The sequence below is a fragment of the Scyliorhinus torazame genome, chromosome 4 (genome assembly GCF_047496885.1).
Source record: "Scyliorhinus torazame isolate Kashiwa2021f chromosome 4, sScyTor2.1, whole genome shotgun sequence".
In the NCBI taxonomy this organism is placed as follows: Eukaryota; Metazoa; Chordata; class Chondrichthyes; order Carcharhiniformes; family Scyliorhinidae; genus Scyliorhinus; species Scyliorhinus torazame.
Genome location: NC_092710.1, coordinates 322,203,007 through 322,221,705, shown reverse-complemented (window position 1 = coordinate 322,221,705; position 18,699 = coordinate 322,203,007). Strand labels below are relative to the sequence as shown.

The 18,699-nt window shown below is 50.0% G+C and overlaps 1 long non-coding RNA gene across 1 annotated transcript; it reads left to right on the top strand.

Annotated features, from left to right (window-relative positions):
* Positions 1 to 645: 645 nt before the first annotated feature.
* On the top strand, positions 646 to 17,205 carry LOC140411114 (uncharacterized). Its single transcript, XR_011940822.1, has 2 exons — positions 646 to 975; positions 12,274 to 17,205. It is a non-coding gene; the product is annotated as an uncharacterized lncRNA (long non-coding RNA).
* Positions 17,206 to 18,699: the final 1,494 nt, after the last annotated feature.

The following is an 18,699-nucleotide window of genomic DNA, read 5'->3' as shown; positions in this document are numbered from 1 at the left end:
GAGGCTTTATTAAGCGTGTCTGTTCCCCTGCAGCTCGATAGTAAACTGGCCTGCGGGGGAAGACTCCGGCTTCTTATACTCCACCTTCAGGGCGGAGCTAGAGGTCAACGGCCAACCAGGACCCGGGATCTGTCAGCCAATGACATTAGGGCTTCCAGTCCCACATGACCCCCAATACATACTACCACAGTCTTCAGCAGCAGAGAAGCGGAGACAATGTGAAGCTAGACAATGTTCTGGAAGTGAAAATTAGCGATCGTAGTGAAGTGACTGACATGAGATCAGAAGCTCACTTCGGGACTGAACCACAGAACATAATTTTTCTAATTGAGAAACTGGCATGAAGGACCCGATAGCGTGGATGCAGTTTAGTCATGAATAATAGAATCTAGGACACAAATACCCAAAACGCAGGATACTCAAAGGATAGGGCAACTAAGCCCAGAGCACAAGGCATTTGGGACACCGCAAAGTCTAAAGGGAGAACACCACCATCACCAATCAACCTAAGAGGGGAGGGGCACAGGTCACAGTACAATTGACAAAATAAGAAAGGAATGCGGCAGAGAGAGAGGTGGGGAAATGAAGGTGAGCAGGATAGGCTGGAAAGCAATTAGATATTGCCATCTGTTACCTTACGCAGATTAGATGGTTTGTGACTTTGCAGCATTTTTCAAGATTAATGCACTTAATTAAACAAGTTAACATTCCTAACTCAGGTGCAAACAACGCCTGTTAAAACATGCTGTACTCTGAGGTCTGAAAGTGCTGATGCACTGTGCTTGGCAATGGAAAATGCATTCCTGAGTTTTTTTAAAACAAGACACGGAGGAAGAGGATGGGCTAGCCAGCCAGAAGATAGCCCTTGCTGCTTCAGCTCGACTACAGCCAAGATCAGAAGACTCGATCAGCAACAACCACAGCTCGTCTCAAAAACAACCCAAGTTTTTCGCTATTGTATTCGATATTTTAAAGGTGCGTCTTACAGGAGGTAAAGGGGACAAGTGGTTTAAGGAGGGAATTCCAGAGTTTGAGGCCCAGGCATCTGCAGACGCAGCCACCTTTGGTGGAGCAATTCAAATCAGGGTTGCATGGCGGCATAATGGTTAGCACTGCTGCCTCACGGCGCTGAGGACCCGGGTTCGATCCCAGCCCCGGATCACTCTCCGTGTGTGATGCGCAATCAATTACTCTCGAGACAAGGTGAGTCATAACTAATAGGCTTTAATGTGCTAGAACTCTTCCCCAGCAGCTTCGATACAGAAAGTGAAGGCTGCTGGGACGGCATCGGTTCTTATACCCCGCCTCTCAGGGCGGAGCTATGTACATCGGCCAATGGTAGACTCCTGGGTCTAGCCAATGGTCATCCACCTCTCAGGTACCGCAATACCTGGTATTACCACAGTGTGGAGTTTGCACAGTCCCCCTATGTTTGCGTGGGTCTCAACCCCATAACCCAAAGATGTGCAGGGTAGGTGGGTTGGCCACTCTAAATTGCCCCTGAATTGGAGAGACTTTGGAGGGTTGTGGGGCTGGAAGAGATCACAGAGATAGAAGGGGCAAGGCCATGGAGGAATTTGAAGACAAGGATGGGAATCAGGCAATTGGGTTTCCTCCGGGTGCTCCGGTTTCCTCCCACAAGTCCCGAAAGACGTGCTTGTTAGGGGAATTGGACATTCTGAATTCTCCCACTCTGTACCCGAACAAGCGTCGTAGTGTGGCGATGAGGGGATTTTCACAGTAACTTCATTACGTCATTGCAGTGTTAATGTAAGCCTACTTGTGACAATAATAAAGATTATTATTATTATTATTATTATTATTAATATGCTTTTGGATTCAAACTCCATTCACAACATGGGCCTAAACCCATGGCATGGTGGATGGGCACCTCACCATGTGGGGAGACTGTCAGGTAAAATCTAACAGCCTCCTTGAGGGTTCGTCATGGGGGACCAGGGAGCTCCAGTTTGGGCATTATTAGGCCCAACTTCCCCACCCCACTCAAGTGGCAAGTCTGCCCCTACTGGAAGACCACACTGCTCTCATGTTCAACCTTCCCCCTTGCCAAGACCTGACTAATTGGCTATGGGGTACCCTGACCCCCAATGTTCTGCACTCCCGGCCTGGCTTGCTGACTCCAGTTCAGGGACTGCGACAGTCCCAACTGTGTCCACCGCTCTCAATGCAAAATCTGGCTGTGGATTCCATGATCAGCAAACATGGGTTGTCCCTCGCTTTTCAGCTGATGGGCTATGCCATCAGCACAATGTAAAACTCCGGCCTAAATATTGTTCCAACACCCACTCCAGAGATTTGAGTACAAACTCCCATTGAGATTTGAATGCAGTACTGAGGGAGCGCTATTCCATTGGCGGTCTTTGTCTTTAATATGAGACATTATACTGAGGCACTGCCCTCTCTTTACAAAAACCAGTGGTAATATTTCAGCGAAGAGCAAGAACTCTCCCCCCATATCCTGGCCAGTATTTATCCCTCAGGAGAAATCACAAGAAGAGATTATCTTGTTATTGTCACATTGCTGACTGAGGGAGCTTGCTACGTACAGATTGGTTGCCACGTTCCCACATTACAACCGTGACTACACGTCAAAAAATATTTCATTGGCTAAAAAGCATTTTGGGAAGCCCTGAAGTCAAAGTATATAAATATGAATCTGCCTCTCTTTTGTGGAACACAGACTTTGATTCCCCAAATCAATCAGGAAGTAGAGAGCTGTTCCTGGGGGCGATAGGACCATAAGACCATAAGACAGAGGAGCAGAATTAGGCAACTTGGCCCATCGAGTCTGCTCCCCCACTCAATCATGGCTGATATTTTCTCATCCCTAGTCTCCTGCCTTCTCCCCATAACCCCTGATCCCCTTATTAATCAAGAACCTATCTATCTCTGTCTTAAAGACACTCAGTGATTTGGCCTCCACAGCCTTCTGCGGCAAAGAGTTCCACAGATTCACCGCCCTCTAGCTGAAGAAATTCCTCCTCATCTCTCCTCATCTCTGTTTTAAAGGATCGTCCCTTTAGTCTGAGATGGTGTTCTCTGGTACTAATTTTTCAAACATCCTCTCCATGCCCACTCTATCCAGGCCTCGCAGTATCCTGTAAGTTTCAATAAGATCCCCCCTCATCCTTCTAAACTCCAACGACCCAGAGTCCTCAACCGTTCCTCATATGACAAGCTCTTCATTCCAGGGATCATTCTTGTGAACCTCCTCTGGACCCCTTTCAAAGGCAAGCACATCCTTAGATACGGGGCACAGAACTGCTGACTCCAAATGGGGTTTGACCAGTGTCTTATACAGCCTCAGAAGTACATCCCTGATCTTGTGTTCTCGCCCCCTCGACATGAATGCTATTATTGCATTTGCCTTCCTAACTGCCGACTGAACCTACAAGTTAATCTTAAGAGAATCGTGAACAAGGACTAACCAAGTCCCTTTGTGCATCTGTTTTCCTAAGCATTTCCCCATTTAGAAAATAGTCTATGCCTCCATTCCTCCTTCCAAAGTGCATAACCTCACACTTTTCCACATTGCATTTCAATTACCACTTCATTGCCCACTATCACCGGCACCACGTGGAACACAATCGATTCCAATGGGAAACGGTGCCGGATTCGCCGGTTTCGGGATTGACATTCAGGAGGCTGACAAGCTGCAGCCGCAGATACACACTGCACTCCCCACACACACCATCCCAGCCAACAAGGTGGCAGCGAGGAGAGCAGTGTCATGATATTTAGATCAGCTTATCATGGTGCAATCACACACATACTGATGGACATGCAGTAGGACCAACCAACACACACACATCGCAGCCAATCACCAGCGAGAGCACAGGAACTATAAAAACAGGGGACACTACAGTTCCCGCTCATTCCAGCAGCAGCCGGCTCAGAGCACCGAGCTCAGAGCCTGCCACTCAGACATTCACCATGTGCTGAGTGCCTCACCCAGATAGTAATAGGACAGGGTCCACAGATTAGCTGGTAATGCACGTCCCCAAGTTAGCAGTGTGCTGTTATAGTTAAGTGGTTAATAAAATTGAGTTACACCATCTCCAGCCGTGTTGGATCGTTTGTACATCAGAACACCCAACACGACAAGCAGCACTCTGTTTCACGGACTGGAGACCCTCCTGGAGGAGGGGCCGGCCCCCTTGAACCCCAGCCTGGGAAGGAGGCTGCCAGCCGCTGCCATTCACCTTGCCTGGGTGCAGGTGGCAGTGGTAGTCAACGCCACCAGCAACAACATCCGGACCAGCCAGCAGTGCCCGAGGAAACTACACAACGTCCTCAGGGCGGCAGGAGTGAGTGGGCAACACTGTGTCCCTGGCACTAACCCCGTCCTACACACCCGTAACTCGACCCACCCACCCCCACATCCAGAGGGCAGGCAAACCCCCAACCTGCACTACATGCCGGCACCCATACCTATCGCCACGGCCGTGTGCCCTGGCCGCCAACTTCCTAACCCCTGGACTGCATGCAGCGGACTGTCTAACACCGATGTTTTCTCTTTACCTTCCCCCCCCCACCAAGAGAAGGTTGCCCATAACCGCCGGGAGTGGGAGAAATCTGGAGGGGGACCGTCGGACCTGCGGCCCCTCACCACGGCTGAGTAGAGGGTCTTAGACATGGTAGCACAGTGATTATTACTGTGGCTTCACAGCGCCAGGCTCCTGGGTTCGGCTCCCGCTTGGGTCACTGTCTGTGCGGAGTCTGCACGTTCTCCTCGTGTCTGCGTGGGTTTCCTCCGGGTGCTCCAGTTTCCTCCCACAAGTCCCAAAAGATGTGTTGTTAGGTGAATTGGACATTCTGGATTCTCCCTCTGTGTACCGAACAGGTGCCGGAGTGTGGCGACTAGGGGATTTTCACAGTAACTTCATTGCAGTGATAATGTAAGCCTCCTTGTAACAATAAAGATTATTAAAATTATTAGACGGTCGGCAGCCCAGAGGAAAGGGAAGTCACCAGGGTAGAGATCAGGTGCGGGTGAGGAAGTGAGACCCCGCTTAGTTGCAGTTCCCTATGCCCCGTGTGTCAACCACCCCCCCCCCCCCACAACAGTCCATCCCTCACCATCAACCCCATCCCACTAGTTGTCATCAAGACAGGTTTCGGGCTTCTGGAACAAACAGTCCCATCGAGTGTGGAGATCCAGTACCTGCAGGTGCAGTTGGTGGTGCCAACCACGCGTGCCACCCAGGCCAGCCCCGCACGGGTGGCGTTCGCTGTGGAGGCATTGGGGCAAGAGTTTTGGCTATGGATCCAAGTAGCTGGCCAAGTCCCGGGGCATTGGTGCCACCTCCCAGGCAGCCATGTGCCAGAGCCACTTTGAAATTGCTGCCGCGCTCCTTAGCGTGGTCCTGTTGTAGCAGGTCAAGGCTGGGAGCGTCAGCGGGATTGCCCAGGCGCTGGCCGACGTGGCGCAGACGCACAGGGAGGTGGCCCAGCCCCAGAAGGAGATGGCACAGTCACTGGCTGATGTGACACAGGCTCAGAAGGCGGTGGCACAGTCAATGGGTGATGTGGCGCAGTCCCAGTCGGAGATGGTCCTCTCCCCGTGCTCCATGGCTGCGGGAATGCAGACCCTGGTCGAGAGCAGATCGGGCCTCCAAAACTAGCAGCGCAGGTGGCAGGGAAGCCTCAGGGGACGGCTCCACTCGCACCCCCATCCCATGGAATAGGCCGGGGGCCATCGGGCACCCCAAGGTAGGAGGAGGTGATGGGGCCCATACCTGTGATACCTGCAGGAGAGGTGCCGGAACACCGCAGCACCTCAGACTCCCCCCTCTAGTTCCAAGTGCACCTGGTGGGCAGTGGGCAGAACAGGGTAGCTCCACGCCACCTGGGACACCCGAGCAGCGGCCCATCCTGGCCCGGTCACCCTAAAAGACGCAAGTCAATGGAGGCCCAGATGGCAGGGTGGGAATCACAGCAGGCCGCCTCCACTCCTGATGTACCACCTAGGGATCCACCTAGATATAGCTTTAGGGCCCGTAAGGCCAGAAAATTGGACACCAGTCAAGTTGGCACGGGTGCAGGGCACGGTTTAGTGATAGGGGCTAGGGCACAAGTCTTTATACATGTTGTCACATTAAATACCTGTTATATTGTTATAACCTGCTCAGTGCTCTGTCAGGTGGGTGTGAGGGGTGGGCTGGTCTGGGCTGGTCAGAGAGGGGGTGTGGTTGGGGGGGGAGGGGGAGAAATGGGCAGACATTGTGGGTGGCCTTGGATCCCCAACCTCCCCCCCCCACCCCCCCCCCCACCCCCCCGACCGTTCCCACCACCGTCACCCCAGGGATTCGATGGGACCGTGTGATGGAACGGACGGTGGAAAGTGCTACCGTGGGCATGTGTCAGACGGTGTTAAATGATGTGGAGCACCAGAGCTCATCGCAGAATGCGTCATCATCATCCTCCATCTCATGGACCAGACCCGCTGTTACTGCCATCCCAGGGCCCTCATCCCGTAGTGCGGAAGGTATTGTATCGCGGGAGGGGTTGCAGGCAGGTGGCACGGGGCACTGGGGTGGGGAGTGGAGTGGTTTGTGTAGAGCAGCCAGTCATCGGCAGGTGCTCATTTGGGAACATGCATCCCCTCGATCACCGCCTGGACCCGGGGCATCCCGGCAATGGCAACGAATCACGCTGCCCGGGCATCCTGGTGGGTTTGGCCCACATTGAAGTGGATGTATTGAGCCGCCTGACCTACAGGGCCTCCATGACGGTGCAGATGTACCTGTGCCCCGAGGTCTGTGAGATCCCGGACAGGTCCCCACTCGGCGCCTGGAAGGACCCTCAGGGCAACCGCCACCTTGACAGCCACCGGGAGCGGGTGTCCTCCCCCATACCTCCGCGATGCCAGGTGGGCCATGACCCACCAGATATGTCACGTTGTTCCCCTGCTCAGCCGACGGTATGTCTGGTCGGACAGGTCCTTGAACAACAGGCACTGCCGGTAAACACAAGATCACATGTGGCGCCTCCTTGGCACCTTCTCACCCTCGGTAGCCGGCTCTCCAACATGGGTAGCTGCGTCCTGTTCCTTTGCGGCACACTCTGCTGCTGCAGCTTCCTCCTACTCGGCAGCGCCAGCTCGTACAGCCGCAGGGCGTCCCTCAGGTCTGCGGCGACCAGCAGGAAGGCCACCATTGCTGGTTTATTTCCAATATCCATTGTCCGCAGAGGGTGAAAGGCTGACATGTTAACATGGTGCGCACCCCCGTGCCCAACCAAGTCCACCGGGCTACAGGGTGCTCCCGATTGGCACTGCGAATTCTGTCCCAGCACGTTCCCCTCTATCGCCGCACCCTTGACCCCGTTGGCTCTGGCGCCCATTCCAGCCGCCAGGAGTACCATCGGCTGCCGCTGTTCTTGCCAGCAGTACGCTCTGCGGCTCCCACCCGGCGCCCCTGTAGGGTCTACAGTGGGCATTGCCCATGGTGATCCGTCTGGTGCCCCGCCGGTGGGTGGTGGCCGGTTGGGTGGGGGGGGGGGGGGGGGTGGGGGGGGGGGGTGGGGGGGGGGGGGATGGTGTGGGCTGGGGTGGAGGGGTGGGGGCCGGTGTCAGTGCGATGCGGAGCAAGATGGCTGCCGTGCAGGCCTCGGCAATGGCAGTCCGTGCCTGGACACCACCCCAGTCCCGTGGTCACACGGCATGCTCCCCTGTCACCCCATCGCCCCACCCCGGGCCCTGGCAGGGCCGCCCACCCCAGGCTGCCCGGCCAGTGTCCGGCCCGGTAGCCCATGGTCACACCTCTCCGAGTCCTACCTCCTCTCTCACCCTCACCGGCCACGAGACACCAGTTTCCCGATTTTTCAAAGCACAAGTAAACTTCCCCGTCGGGAATTCAGCCCATCGGAGGCGGGGAATCGCGGAGGCCCCGAAGAATAGTGAGTTGGGCCTGCTAATGATATGCAAATGCTGTTTACTGTACGTGCGTTCTGGAACTCATTGACGACGCTGTCGAGACAACGGAGAATTGTGCTTTAGTGTAAAATAGGCGCCCGCTGCGATGTCAGTGTCAGAATCGATTCTCCGCCCAATCACGTTTCCGGATTCCGGCGTCAACCGACGGAGAATCCCGCCCACAATGTTTTGGCCTCAACCACTTCCTGTGGTAACAATTTCCACAGGCTGATCACTCTCTGGGTGAAGAAATTCCTCCTGATCTCTGTGCTGTTTCCTCAGACTGTGACCCTGGTTCTGGACACGTCCACCATCGGGATCAACCTTCCTGCGTCTATCCTGTCTAGTCCTGTCAGAATTATGTAGGTTTCTATAAGATCCCACCTCATACTTCTGAACTCCAGCGAATACAATCCGAACCAATTCAGTCTCTCCTCATATATCAGTCCTGCCAACCCAGAAATCAGTCTGGGAAGATGTCTCATCAAGTGGTGATATTACACAAGAACATAGGAATTAGGAGCAGAAGGAGGCAATTCAGCCCTTCGAGCCTGTGCCGCCATTCAATCAGATCATGGCTGATCTCTTCCTGGTCTCAAATCCACCTCCCTGCCTGTTGCCCATATCCCTTTAATTCATTTTTTATCAGAAATGTATCTTTCTCCTTCTTGAAACCATTTAATGTCTCAGATTCCACTGCACTATGGGTCGGTGAGTTCCACAAATTCTCCACCCTCTGCGAGAAGTAGTTCCTCCTCATCTCAGTTTTAAATCTACCGCCTCTCAATCTATATCTATAACCTCTCGTTCTAGTTTTGGTCTACATTTACTTTATCAATCCCTCTTAGTATTCTATATAGCTCGGTCAGATCCCCTCTCACCCTTCTAAACTCCAGCGAGTATACGCCCAAACTGTTTAACCTCTCCTCACACGTCAACCCTTTCATCCCCGGAATCAATCTGGTGAACCTCCTCTGAACTGCCTCCAATGCCGCCACATCCTTCCTCAAATAAGGAGATCAAAATGGGGCACAATACTCCAGATGTGGTCTCACCAACACCCTATACAATTGCAACACTTCTTTTCTGCAACACCTATACATAACAGGCTTCTGTGACACAGATGTGGGTGGCACGGTGGCACAGTGGTCAGCACTGCTGCCTCACAGCTCCAGGGTCCCGGATTTAATTCCTGCCTCTGGTGACTATCCGTGTGGAGTTTGCACTTTTCCCCATGTCTGCATGGGTTCCTCCGGTTGCTCCGGTTTCGTCCCGCAGGTTAGGTGGATTGCCCATGCTTAATTGCCCCTTAGTGTCCAAAAGGTTAGATGGGGGTTACTGGATTACGGGGATAGGGTGGAGGTGTGGGCTTGGGTAGGGCGCTCTTTCCAAGGGCCGGTGCAGACTCGATGGGCCGAATGGCCTCCTTCTGCACTGTAAATTTTATAGTTCTTTTTAAAAATAAATTTAGAGTACCCAATTATTTTTTTCCAATTAAAGGGGTAATTTAGCGTGGCAAATCCGCCTCACCTGCACACCTTTTGGTTGTGGGGGTGAAACCCACGCAGACACGGGGAGAATGTGCAAACTCCACACGGACAGTGACCCAGGGCCGGGATTCGAACCCAGGTCCTCAGCGCCGCAGTCCCAGTGCTAACCACTGCGCCACATGCCACCCAAATTCTATGATTATATGAAATGGCAGCGGCAATGTTGATTCATTCAAAGGTGAATTATATTCCTTTCATAAAATAACATTTTGGGGACATCGTATATATGACTAATTTGAGGTATGACATGTGGCAAGTGTCACATCCTTAAAAGGTCAAATGTAACTTTGAATCTTTGGCTCCCTCAGCTCTGAGCACTGAGATTTGGGTTTGTTGCAGACCAAATCAAGAGATTGATTGCTATCATTAGTCCACAACTCTTTCATCATTGCATTATACCCCTCCCAGGAAGATAGACGACGTTCCAGATATTCCCGTGTTACGACGTTGTAAAACTGAACGGGCATTGACCAGATAGGTAACGTGCAGATTTGTCAGTGAAAATGTGTCTATGACAATTCATCTTTTTACACCAAGAAATTCCTTTGTTTCCATGGCACCTGCCCGCACGGATTTACGCGAGAGGGCAGGGCTTTCTCAACTGGGGTCACGGCCCCCAATGGAATCACGCGACCAGCAATAGGGGGTCATAAGCTCTGGGGCAGCAACAGACGCTGCCAGAGCAAACCACCTGTTCCCTCCCTGGTCGCTGACTGGCACGCTGACAATTTTCTGTGTTTATTTTGATTCAGGAGCGCGGAGGAAAACTGCTCGCTATCTTTGGCCGACGTGAAACTGCAGGCTCACAACAATGTGATTTATTTTTAACTGCCCTCTGAAATGATCCAGAAAGCCAATCAGTTCAAGGGCAATCAGTTCAATCAATCATGACTTATGGCACAGATATTGGGGGCAATTTGGCGCAGCAATCCGCCGTACGGCGACGCGGGTGCAAAATCTCGCGAGAATCGACAACGTGATTCTCGCCGGCGGGATCTCGTTCTCCAATTTTCCATGCCCCTTGCCGGTGATGTGATGAGATGATCGCCCACAATGGCGAGAACCTTATTTGAATAGATTTACATCCGTTTTAATCTCATTGCTGAGTTTCCCCTCCACGTTATTCCCCCACACACGGAATATTCAAACCTCGCCGATGCAACGTGGGTAGTCCCATCAGGGGGTGGGGAGGAGCCCCCGGTATTGATGCTTGTGGGGGGGTGGAGGGGTGTTGCAGGGGGTTGTTTACTTTCTAGGGGAGCCCTTTTAACTCTCAGGTTACATTGCTGAGTTTGCAGGGTCTGTCCTTGCCCCAGTCCAGGGAGGGTTTGTGTGCACGACAGTCCAGTGTCAGTTGTGCCCAGCATGTTGTATATGTAGGTTGTGGTGGTCCATTCTCGGGTGTCTTTCTGCAGGGTCTATGGCATAATACTGGGCCCCAGATGGCGCACCCATAGACGGGGGAGGCACCTGCAGTCTTTGGATAGGGAAAAGGTAGTGTAGGTGCACTCAAAGGTCTCATAGGGGGAAGGGGTTTCTATATGGCCTCCTCAAGATTGGGAGGGGTAAGGTCCACATGGGGCATAGTCACATCCACCTCACATGATTCAGCTGGCCATAGAGGTATATCCACCACCATCAGAATAGGATTAAAGATTATGGAGGGTGGACCGAGAGTTTTTAGATGGAGGGAAACCTGAACATTCTGCTCCACCAGGACACTCAGAGTGGGTTCACCAGTCACTGAGGGAGGGTCCAAGTTGGTCTAGTAGTAAACCCTCAGCGCAGAGAATGGAAGTGATGGCACGGCAGGATTAAAATGGAGAAATGATTCTGGTGGGGAGGGCCCTGAGGGCCTCAGGGAAGACTGCTGAATTGCACTGCGGAGCTGACTAAAAGGCACCCATAACTGAACTGTGTATTGCCAAATGAGGTGAGATGCACAAATGTTAGGAGCCTTCCAATGACAACGCAGTTTGAGATGAATGCTATTTTTAAAAATATTTTTGGCTGACATTGTTTTATTCTGTAAAGGAGGCTGTGTGCCTTTGTATGATGTGTGAATGATTTGATTAAGCAGGGGAAAGGTTAATGGAGACCATTTGTCTGGAAGGGTTGAGGAATGAAAGAAATAAAGGTACTAAATGCATGCCTTTGTAATGAAACTACAGGGTTTTTTATAAAGGGTTTTATAAGTAAATAAGGAAAGTTTTGAAATTTTTTATCAGGAGATATAAAGAGACTAGTTTTTTTTTAAAGCAGTTAATGTCATGTTAAGCACGTTGAGATAACACGGGCTGCAACTGGATGCAGCTATAACTCAAGTAGACTCCAGACCTTGAAGTTAGTTCAATTTGATTTATTGAACCTGCCACACAGTTAGCACAGTTCTCTGTGAGTGCGACTCTGCTAACCTAGATGTGATTTCTCTCTCTAGACTGAACCAGACTAGCTCTTCTCTACGTGCTGTATGCGTTACGTGATATGTACACTGGACTCACTCTGTAGATGTCCCTAGTAGAAAAAGGCAGTGTGTGAGTGCCTCGTGCCTTTTATAGTGGGAAACCACCCCCACGTGTTCTGCCTGCTGATTGGTTATGTTCTGTTCCCTGTGCTCATTAGCTGCCTGTCTGTATCTCATTCAGTGCCTGTCTGCATATCATGCAAATTTCACTTGCTGGCTGCTAAACCCATCCAGGCTCTGCACACAGGATTTTTAAACAAGCACATTCTAACCCCAGACTTTTAAGCCTTTAATTGCCCACTATATTTGTTTTTTACTTTCAGGTTTGGAGAGTCTGCGACTTCCGAGGACCGACGCATAAGACCTGGCATGACCCGACCCGGCAGGACTCGAACGGCGACCTGTCCCCGACCTTGACCTGGAAGCGGAAGAGACCCAACGGAGAGGCCTGACCATAACCTCGCCTGAATACTCCGTTTACACCTCCCACTACCTTGGGAAAGTGGGCAGCATATTCAAAGACCCCTCCTACCCAGGTTATTCTCTCTTCCAACCTCTTCCACCAGTTAGAAGATACAAAAGATTGAGAACACGCACCAATAGATTCAAAAACAGCTTCTTGCCCGCTGTTACCAGACTCCTGAATAGCTCTCTTGTGAACTGAACTAATCTTATGGACTGAACTAATCTTTCTATGCATCTTCTCTCCAGTTGTAGCACTCCATATACTTCACCCACTGTCTACGTTTATGTATTTTCATTATGTTTCCTCATGTATTTATCACATGTTCTACTTTTTGGCCTCATCTACCCTCTGTGGTAACGAATTCCACAGATTCACCACTCACTGGGTGAAGAAATGTATCCTCATCTCAGTCCTAAAAGGTTTACCCATTATCCTCAAACTAAGACCCTGGTTCTGTAGAACCCCCCCCCCCCCCGACCATCGGGAACATTCTTTATGATTCTGCCCTATTGAATCTTGTTAGAATTTTATTAGTTCCTATGCGATCCCCTCTCACTCTTCCAAACTCCAATGAATATAATCCCAACTGATTTAGACGCTCCTCATATGACAGTCCTGCCATCCAGGAATCAGCCTGGTAAACCTTTGCTGCACTCCCTGCACAGCAAGAACATCCTTCCTCAGATAAGGACACCAAAACTGCACACAATACTCCAGGTGTGGTCTCACCAATGCCTGATATAATAGCACTAAAACATCCCTGTTCCTATACTCAAATCCTTTGAAGGCCAACATACCATTTGCCTCCTTTACTGACTGCTGTACCTACACACTTATTTTCAGTGACTGATGCACGAGGACACCAAGGCCTCGCTGAGTATCCACCTGTCTCAATGTACACCCATTCAAATAATAATCTGCCTTCCTATTTTGCCACTGAAGTGGATAATCTCACATGTATCCACATTATACTGCACCTGTCATGCAGATGTCCACTCAATACACCTGGTCAAATCATGCTGAAGCATCTCTTCCTCACAGCTCATCCTCCCACCTAAGATCATAGGTGGAGATCATACATTTAATTCCCTCTTCCAAATCAATAATATATAATGTGAAGAGTTGGGGTCCTAGCACAGATCCCAGTAGTCACTGCCTGCCGATTGGAAAAATACCCAATTTTTACAGCTTTTTGTTTCCTGTCTGCTAACCAGCTTTCTATCCATCTCAAGACACAACCTGCAATCCAATGCTCTTTACCTTAACATAATAGCCTGCTATGTGAGACCTTGTCGAAAACCTTCTGCTAGTCTCAATAAACCACATCCACCGGTTCTCCCCCATCAACTCTTCTAGTTGACCAGTAGAAGAATTCCAGTCGATTTGTCAAGCATGATTTTCCTTTTGTATATCCATGCTGATTTTGTCTGATTATACCTCTGCTTTCTAAAGGCTGCACAATTAAATCCTTGACAATGGACTCGAGCAACTTCCCCATCACCAACATTAGACTCACTGGTCTATCATTCCCAGTTTTTTTCTCTACTTCCCTTTTCGAACAGCAGGCACATATTAGCCACCCGCCAATCTGTAGGAAGCATTCTAGAGTCCAAAGAAGTTTGGAAAATGACCACTAATGGATCTACTATTTCAAGGGCCGCTTCTTTATGCATTCTGGGATGAAGATTATCAGGCCCTGACGATTTATCCACTTTCAATCCCTTTAATTTCCCCCAAATGATTCTTCTACTAATAATGATTTCCTTCAGATCCTCGCGTTTCTCAGAACTTCCGGTACACTATTCATGGCTTACTTTCATCTTGTATTTTCCCCTTCTTACTCAATCCCTTGGTGTGTCTTTGCCGAATTTTAAATTGTTCCCAATCCCTAGGTCTATTACTATTACTTGCCAATTTGTATGCCTCTTCTTTGAATCTTATACAGTAATTTCTCTTGTAAGCCATGGTTTGGCCACAGTTCCCTTTCTACTCTTGCGCCAAATAGGAATAAACAACTTTTGGAGTTCACCGATTTGTTCCTTGAATGTCTGCTATTGCCTGACCATCGTCCTTCCTTTCAATAATGTTTCCCAGTTCACCATACCCAGCTCATGCCTCATATTATCATAGTTACCTTTATTGAGATTCAGGATCTTAGTCTCAGAGTCAAATATCTCACTATTCAGCTTGGCAAAGAATTCTACCAGATTATGGTCACTCATCCCCAAGGGTTTTCTCACAATTAGATTACCAACTAATCCTTTCTCATTGCACAATGGACTGTTCCCTTGTACGTTCCTCAATGTGTTGGTCCATAAAACCATCCCGTGTACTCTCCCGAAATTCCTTATCTATTGTACTGTGACTCAATTGACTCACCCAACCTATATGCAGATTAAAATCACCGATAATTACAAATGTTCCTTTATCACATGCATCTCTGATTTCCTGTCTGGTGTTATTCCCATTGCAGTTTGCTGGTCTTTATAGCAGAAGACCATAAGGCAAAAGAGCTGAATTAGGGCATTCGGCCCATCGTGTCTGTTCCGGCATAAAATCATGGCTGATATTTTCTCATCCCCATTGTCCAGCCTCTCCCCATAACCCCTGATCCACCTATTACTCAAGAACCTACCTATCTCTGTTTTAAAGACACTCAGTGATTTAGCCTCCACAGCCTTCTGCGGCAAGAGTCCCCCAGATTCACCACCCTCTGGCTGAAGAAATTCCTCCTCATCTCAGTTTTACAGGATCGTCTGAGGCTGTGCCCTCAGGTTCTAGTTTTTCCTGCTCGTGGAAACATCCTCTCCATGTCCACTCTATCCAGGCCTCTCAGTATCCTGTAAGTTTCAATGAGATTCCCCCTCATCCTTCTAACTCCAACGACTACAGGCCCAGAGTCCTCAACCGTTCCTCATATGGCAAGCTCTACATTCCAGGGATTATTCTTGTGAATCTCCTCTGGACCCTTTCCAAGGCCAACACATCCTTCCTTAGATACAGGGCCAAAGACAGCTCACAATATTCCAAATGGGGTCTGACCAGAGTCTCATACAGTCTCAGAAGTACATCTTTGCTCCTGTATTCTTTTTTTTAATTTGGTGTACCCAGTTCATTTTTTTCCAATTAAGGGGCAATTTAGCGTGGCCAATCCACCTACCTTGCACATCTTTGGGTCGTGGAGGCGCAACCCACGCAAACAAGGGGAGACTGTGCAAACTCCACACAGACAGTGACCAAGAGCCGGGATCGAACCTGGGACCTCGGCGGTGTGAGGCAGCGGGTCTAACACACTGCGCCACCGTGCTGCCCTTTGCTCTTGTATTCTAGCCCTCTCGATATGAATGCTGACATTGCATTTGCCTTCCTAACTACCCATTGAATTTCCACGTTAACTTTAAGGTTACCACCCCTAACAATGTTTTTTGCCCCTTGGTGTCTTTTAACTCGACCCATACAGATTACACACCGTCTGTTCTAATATCTTTCCTCAATATTTTGTCAATATCTTCCTTAATCAATAATGCAACTCCACCACCTTTTCCTTTCTGTCTGCCCTCCTAAACACTGAATAGCCCTCAATGTTTAGTTCCTATCCTTGGTCACCTTGGAGTGATGTTTCCGTAATCCCAACTATAGCATACCCTTTACATCCATCTGCGCAACTAAGACATACATTTTATTTTTAATGTTTTGAGCGTTCAGATACAAAACGTTAAAGCTAGCCCTTTTAACGTTCCTTGTTCCAGCCCTTGTACTTTTTGCAGTGTCCTTATCTGATTCAGGCCCTTGATTTATCTGCCAATCACTTTTCTTATTCTTCTTTCTGTCTTTTTATCTTGTTCTTTATTCCCCCTGCTCTGAATCCTTACATAGGTTCCCATCCCTGCCAGAGCAAAGAACAAAGACAAAGAACAAAGAACAATACAGCACAGGAACAGGCCCTTCAGCCCTTCAAGCCTGTACCGGTCATGCTACAAACCTTTGCCAAAACCCTCAGCACTTCCTTAAAGAACATATTAGTTTAAACCCTCTCCAATCACTCTAGCGAGTGCCCCTCAAGGACATCAGACCCGTTCCTGCCCAGGTGTAACCTGTCCAGTTTTTACAGGTCCCACCTACCCCAGACAGGTCCCAATGTCCCAGGAATCCGAAACCCTCCCCCTCACACCATCTCTTCAGCCATGTATTCATCCAATCCTGCTCATTCTACTCTGACTAGCACGCGGCACTGGTAGTAACCGTGAGAACACTACCTTTGAGGTTCAACTTCTCAACTCTCTTCCTAGCTCCCTATATTCTGCTTTTGAGGACCTCCTCCCTTCTTGTATCTATGTTGTTTGCACCAATGTGTACCATGACAATTGGCTGTTCGCCCTCCCCCTTCAGTTAGAGAGCTAGCTGCCAATCAAGAGAAATGGTGCCACACCATTGTGGTGTTGGGTGTTCTGACACACAGATGAGCCAACACGGTTGTATATGGTACAACGCTATTTTATTCAAACTTACTATGTACAGTTTTGTCTTTGCACTCTGCACGTGGGGGTTCCCTGCTTGTGATGTTGTAACAGCTCTTCCTTGTTTCTTTGTCCCCAGACCTACTGACCACCAGGTGTCGTGCTCGTGCTTTTTATGTGGTTGGTGTTCTTGTCTGTGATTGGTTGTGGTGTTGTGTGCTCTGATTTGCCTGTTGGTGTGTCCATCATGATGTGTGTGTTTGAATATCATGACATCCCCCCTTTTTACAAAGATATGTGCCTACGTGGTAATAAATATGATCGTGTCGTGAGTGCATCTAAGAGTGTGTGTGTGTCGTGTGCAGCATGTGCATATGACGGAACTATGTACATGGGGCGATGTCGGGTGCGTCACATGAACCAAGTTGTACCATAACATAACATAAATGCGAACGAGAGAAGAAGAAAAAAAAACTTGAACAGTTGTCCAGTCAGACGACATCTGGAACGATAAACAACAACAGGTTATCATGTAAAATTGTGCAACTTGTTAAACATATGAACGGTATTATAAGTCCAGTCTAATGGGCTTGCGACGAGTTCGGGTTGATCGCCTCAAGGGTGGATCAAGAACCACCGGCTGCTGTGCAGGCATGGCCATGGGTGGCGATGGAAAGGGCGTGATGTGCGGCAGCTCCACAAAGTCATCCTCAGAAGCCTGTTGAGGATCTGGCGTGCTGTGTGGCTGTGAGCGTGGAAGTCGGCGAAGGGCGCGCCGATTGCGGCGACGCACTGAACCATCCGGCATGCAAACCAGGAACGAGCGGGGAGCCACTTGTCGGAGGACTTCGGCCCGTGCTGATCAGCCACCATACGGTTGATGGACGCGTACTTTGTCTCCGGAGGACAGGGGGGGCAGGTCCGTCGCTCGTGTGTCGTACCGACTTTTCTGGCGATCACGCTGCATTTGCATGTTCCGAAGAACCGCCTCATGGTCTGTTGTTGGTGCCAGGATGGAAGGTACCATCGTCCTGAGGGAGCGACCCATTAGTAGCTGCGCTGGCGAGAGACCCGTGGATAGCGGGGCCGATCGATAGGCCAGCAAGGCAAGGTTAAAGTCCGATCCGGCAGCAGCCGCCTTGCACAGGAGCCGCTTGGCGATGTGGACACCCTTTTCAGCCTTCCCGTTCGATTGTGGATGTAGAGGGCTGGATGTCACATGAGTGAAACCATATGCTGCGGCAAAGGACGACCATTCACGGCTGGCGAAGCAGGGTCCATTGTCTGACATGACAGTCCTTGGAATGCCATAGCGAGCAAATGTTTCCTTGCAGGCCCCAATGACTGCGGACGACGTCAGATCATGGAGAGGCATGACTTCCGGGTAGTTTGAGAAGTAGTCTATAATAACGAATTAGGGGCCGGTTTAGCACACTGGGTTAAATCGCTGGCTTTTAAAAAGGAGACCAAGGCAGGCCAGTAGCACGGTTCAATTCCCGTACCAGCCTCACCAAACAGGCGCCAGAATGTGGCGACTAGGGGCTTTTCACAGTAACTTCATTTAAGCCAACTCGTGACAATAAGTGATTTATGGGCAGCACGGTAGCACAAGTGATTAGCACTGTGGCTTCACAGCGCCAGGGTCCCAGGTTCGATTCCCCGCTGGGTCACTGTCTGTGCGGAGTTTGCACGTTCTCCCCGTGTCCGCGTGGGTTTCCTCCGGGTGCTCCGGTTTCCTCCCACAGTCCAAAGACGTGCAGGTTAGGTGGATTGGCCATGCTAAATTACCCGTAGTGCCCATAAGGGTTGGGAGGGGTTATTGGGTT